This window comes from Bombina bombina, unplaced genomic scaffold (assembly GCF_027579735.1).
Source record: "Bombina bombina isolate aBomBom1 unplaced genomic scaffold, aBomBom1.pri scaffold_1271, whole genome shotgun sequence".
In the NCBI taxonomy this organism is placed as follows: domain Eukaryota; kingdom Metazoa; phylum Chordata; class Amphibia; order Anura; family Bombinatoridae; genus Bombina; species Bombina bombina.
In genome coordinates, this window is record NW_026512177.1 from 46,330 (window position 1) to 52,591 (window position 6,262).

Genomic DNA, 6,262 nt, shown 5'->3' on the forward strand with positions numbered 1-6,262 from the left:
GTGTCAATATAAAGAGACTGTGTGCACATTTTGTTAATGGAAGTAAATTGGAAAGTTGTTTAAAATTGTATGCTCTATCTGAATTGGCTGCACCCTATAAGTTGGATGCATATGTTATATCACAGAAATACAGTAGCTGTACATTTTTTTTTTTTTTTTTTTTTTTTTTTTTCCTTATTGAAACCATTATCACTTTTGAAAAAGTGATCCATTAAACTATGGTAACAATCATTCATTCAATTAACATCACATGAGTGTGTACAAACAAAGATATATAAAATTTTCATGTTTTTAATATTTTACATTGTCCAGTTTGGATGTATTGTCCTAGAGCAGAGTTTTCCAAACTTTTCATGTTGGTGACACACTTTTTAGATCTACATCATTTTGTGTCACAGTATTTCAGTTGTACTAGCAAACAGGAGGTTAAACTAACTTGTTTTAAGAGATACAGACACATACATATTTTGTATAATAAAATATATTTACAAGTAACAATATGTATGTGCAAGAATTGGAGAAAAAAAAGTTTTAATAAGACCAATAGCTATTATTGGATGAACACAGTTTCTTGGTGGAATATTAGATAAAGACACTCGCATTTCATCAAGCAGCTGTCCCACTCACTGACTACACATGCAGTCACAAGCCGATTGAGGGGACTACACGTGCAGTCAGGAGCCAACATGCCATCAAAACCACCAATGGGAATAGTTTCAGTTCCCACTGAGCTGCACCAATAGGTTAAGATGATCTGTGACCAACTAGGTATCAATCATTTGTCAACCATGTGATATGTGTAGCAGGCAGGCGGACACACCTAGACACTGCCATCGACACACTAATGTGTCGCGACACACAGTTTGGAAAGCACTGTCCTAGATTATTGAAAATAATCACATTTTGTTGCTTTACAGCGTGAAATAAAGAGACACAGTTTTCGTTTATCCACTTGTAATTACTGTGTGCAGTATTATAATAATAATTATTGTAATTACTAATCAGTGAGTTGCAAAAAGGATCACCCCCTTGTGTCAGTATTTTGATGAACCACCTTTTGCTTTAATTACAGCCTTTAGTCTGTTGGGATATGTCTCTACTAACTTTGCACATCTAGACTGTGTGCAATAATTGCCCACTGTTCTTTGCAGAACTGCTCCAGTTCCGTTACATTTCATGGTGACCGTTTGGGGACTGCAGTCTTCAAGTCATGCCACAGATATTCAATGGGGTTTAAGTCTGGGCTCTGACTAGGCCATGCAAGGACATTCATGGTTTTTATCCTTGGGGCAGCAGATTTTCCTCAAGCATTTGAATGTATTTTGCCCCATTCATTATTCCTTCTATCCTGACAAGTGCTCCAATGCCTGCTGCAGAGAAACAACCCCATAACACGATATTACCATGCTTTACTGGATTTCCTCTAGACATATCATTTGGTGTTGAGGCCAAATAATTTATTTTTAGTCTCATCTGACCATAACACCCTTTCCATGTGGCCTCAGAATCTGCTAGGCGTGTTATGGTAAAGCTCAGTTGTGACTGCATGTGGCTTTCCTCTTTCAACCCTCCCATACATGCCACATTTGTGGAGAATTTGCGATATTATTGTCACATGCACACAATGACCACTCTTTGTCATAAATTCCTGCAACTGCTTCAGAGTAGCCTCTGACCAGTTTCCTCCTGGCTCTTTCATCTAGTTTGGAACAATGTCCTGATCCAGAGAGGGTCTGTGTTGTACCAAATACCTTCTACTTCTTAATAATAGACTTCACTGTGCTTCTAGGCTTTGATAAAGCCTTTGATATTTTCTTGTATCCATCTCCTGACTTGTGCCTATCAACATTATCCCAGAGATCTTTTGAAAGTGCCTTTCCACCCATAGTTGATTGCTTGCTTCATTTGCACTACCAGTGACTGAGATGCTCCAGGAAACCTCTTTTCATGCTGGTCTAATCAATATGCCCACAGCTGATCACAGTTGAAGGTCAAATGGCTTTGTGTGTTCCATTTAGAAGGCGATAAGCTACACCTGATTGAGTTTACAAGTAATTTTAGAAGGGGTGGTCCTTTTTAAAACTCAGTGATTCTGTTTTTGAATTGTCATTAAAGGGACAGTCTAGTATAAATTAAACTTTCATTATTCAGATAGGACTTTTAATTTTAATCAACTTTCCAGTTTACTTTTATCATCAAATTAGCTTTTTCTCTTGGTATTCTTAGTTTAAACTAAACATAGGTAGGCTCATATGCTAATTTCTAAGCCTTTGAGGGCTGTCTCTTATCACATGCTTTTTAAATCTCTCAACACAAAGAGACAGAAAGTACACGTGGCTATATAGAGAACACTGTGTTCAGGCACAGGAGGTTATTTAAGATCTAGCACAATACAATGCTAAATTTAAGACAATAGATAATAAACAGTCAGTCATGTGATCAGGGGGCTGCAAGAAGGTTCCTAGATACAAGGTAATCACAGAGGTAAAAAGTACATTAATATAACTGTGTTGGTTATGCAAAACTGGGGAATGGGTAATAAAGGGATTATCTATCTTTTAAAACAATAGCAATTCTATGGTAGACTGTCCCTTTAATTTTGCCTGACATGTTGGTGTTATATCTTTCACTTGGATGTCATAAGTTACACTGAGTAATTACAACTGGATAAACAAAAACAGTGTCTCTCTTTATTTCAGGCTGCAAAGCAACAAAATGTGATTATTTTCAAGTGGGGTGATTCTTTTCAATACCTACTATGTATGTATAGAGAGAGGGCAAAAAAGAAAAAGGCAAAATATCCAAACATTTTCTATACTGAGCAAAATAAGCATTAAAACACATCCCCCTACAAACTAGAGTGCACAACTAAACTGTTTATTGCACAGAAACACCAGCAGATATCTTAAAGGGCCAAACACCTATTACAGATATGTGCTAAAGTCTCCACAGAGTTGCCAGAGTTAATAAAGCCATTTAGTATAGTCTGTAATGTCTTAAAACAGTATAAAGAATGCAGGAACCTACAAAATCGGCAAAAAATTGTGTGTCCCCTGGCTAGGTTGTACCTGACTGAGTACCTACTAATAGCCGATCAGCAGTGTATGTGCTAAGGTAAAGCAGTTACCTGCAAAAACATCCCTCCACCAGCTTACCATGCAGTTGCAGCAGTATCCAGAAGAGTCTATCCAGAGCAGATACAGGTATTGCAGAGGAAATCTTTTAGGAAATATCAGAATCCCACAGTAGAAGACTGCAGGACAAGCCCCTGTGACATATGAGGACCGAAATCCCATAGGAAATACCTTTTACGGCTTGTTTGAAAGTGAGAAAACAAGCAAATGCTTCAAAAACTGCAGCCTGTAATACTTGATATGTTATTTTTATTGCGTTATACAATACAGGTGGCCCTCGGTTTACGCCGGTTCAATTTTCGCCAATTCAGAATAACAACCTTTTTTTTCAGTCATGTGACTGCTATTGAAAAGCAGTGCACTAATTAAAATAGCCAGTAGGTGGAGCTGTCCGCTTGTGTTGCAGCAAAGTTATGCAATTTAGCAGACTGAAATTAATCTGTGTACACAGAACAGACATTAGCTATCGAGCAGCTTTCAAGCAACAAGATCTAGCAGCCACTTCCCTATTATCTTCTTGTCCAGCTGCTTGAGGTGAGGGTGCCTAACTGCCTATTAATCACTCCAGATTGAAATGCATAGAATAGGTGCAGACCCAATATTATCTAACATGCTAACAATGCAGAGAACGGTTTGCCGAAAAATGCAAGTAAAAAAATGTTTTTGTTCATTAAACTTAGTTTGATACATTGGCCTCTAGTTATCAACATGTCTACTTTACCTGCCTTCGCCGGTCCAATACGCCCGCCTAAGCTCGCCTACCATCGCCGCCACGGACCTGAAAATTTTTGCCTAAGTTATCAAAAAGTGTGTCAAAAAGCCGCGCCCCAAGTATGGGGTGATGAACAGCGGACTGAGTTATCACTCATCCGATCTCGCTGCTCTTCTGCTTTATTGACAAGCTGTCACTAAGCACGCACACTAACTACACTGTTCTACCCCCTATACTGGTGCCCCCGGAGCCCCCCGCAACTAAAGTTATTAACCCCTAAACCGCCGCTCCCGGACACCGCCGCCACCTACATTATACCTAGTAACCCCTATCCTGCCCCCCCTACACCGCCGCCACTGTAATAAAATTATTAACCCCTAGACCTAAGTCTAACACTAACCCTAACACCCCCTAACTTAAATTTTAAATAAATCTAAATATTTCTCTTATTAACTAAATTAATCCTATTTAAAACTAAATACTTACCTATAAAATAAACCCTAAGATAGCTACAATATAACTAATAATTATATTGTAGCTATTTTAGGATTTATTTTTATTTTACAGGCAATTTTCAATTTATTTTAACTAGGTACAATAGCTATTAAATAGTTATTAACTATTTAATAGCTACGTAGCTAAAATAAAGAGAAATTTACCTGTAAAATAAAAACTAACCTAAGTTACAATTACACCTAACACTACACTATACTTTAATAAATGAATCCTATTTAAAACTAAATACTTACCTGTAAAATAAACCCTAATATAGCTGCAATGTAATTAATAATTACATTGTAGCTATTTTAGGATTTATATTTATTTTACAGGTAACTTTGTATTTATTTTAGCTAGTTAGAATAGTTATTAAATAGTTATTAACTATTTAATAACTACCTAGCTAAAAGAAATAAAAAATTACCTGTAAAATAAATCCTAACCTAAGTTACAATTACACATAACACTACACTATCATTAAATTAATTAAATAAATTAGCTACAAATAACTACAATTAAATAAACTAACTACAGGGAGTGCAGAATTATTAGGCAAGTTGTATTTTTGAGGATTAATTTTATTATTGAACAACCATTTTCTCAATGAACCCAAACAACTCATTAATATCAAAGCTGAATAGTTTTGGAAGTAGTTTTTAGTTTGTTTTTAGTTATAGCTATTTTTTTGGGATATCTGTGTGTGCAGGTGACTATTACTGTGCATAATTATTAGGCAACTTAACAAAAAACAAAAATATACCCATTTCAATTATTTATTTTTACCAGTGAAACCAATATAACATCTCTACATTCACAAATATACATTTCTGACATTCAAAAACAAAACAAAGACAAATCAGTGACCAATATAGCCACCTTTCTTTGCAAGGACACTCAAAAGCCTGACATCCATGGATTCTGTCAGTGTTTTGATCTGTTCACCATCAACATTGCGTGCAGCAGCAACCACAGCCTCCCAGACACTGTTCAGAGAGGTGTACTGTTTTCCCTCCTTGTAAATCTCACATTTGATGATGGACCACAGGTTCTCAATGGGGTTCAGATCAGGTGAACAAGGAGGCCATGTCATTAGATTTTCTTCTTTTATACCCTTTCTTGCCAGCCACGCTGTGGAGTACTTGGACGCGTGTGATGGAGCATTGTCCTGCATGAAAATCATGTTTTTCTTGAAGGATGCAGACTTCTTCCTGTACCACTGCTTGAAGAAGGTGTCTTCCAGAAACTGGCAGTAGGACTGGGAGTTGAGCTTGACTCCATCCTCAACCCGAAAAGGCCCCACAAGCTCATCTTTGATACCAGCCCAAACCAGTACTCCAACTCCACCTTGCTGGCGTCTGAGTCGGACTGGAGCTCTCTGCCCTTTACCAATCCAGCCACGGGCCCATCCATCTGGCCCATCAAGACTCACTCTCATTTCATCAGTCCATAAAACCTTAGAAAAATCAGTCTTGAGATATTTCTTGGCCCAGTCTTGACGTTTCAGCTTGTGTGTCTTGTTCAGTGGTGGTCGTCTTTCAGCCTTTCTTACCTTGGCCATGTCTCTGAGTATTGCACACCTTGTGCTTTTGGGCACTCCAGTGATGTTGCAGCTCTGAAATATGGCCAAACTGGTGGCATCTTGGCAGCTGCACGCTTGACTTTTCTCAGTTCATGGGCAGTTATTTTGCGCCTTGGTTTTTCCACACGCTTCTTGCGACCCTGTTGACTATTTTGAATGAAACGCTTGATTGTTCGATGATCACGCTTCAGAAGCTTTGCAATTTTAAGAGTGCTGCATCCCTCTGCAAGATATCTCACTATTTGTGACTTTTCTGAGCCTGTCAAGTCCTTCTTTTGACCCATTTTGCCAAAGGAAAGGAAGTTGCCTAATTATGCACACCTGATATAGGGTGTTGAT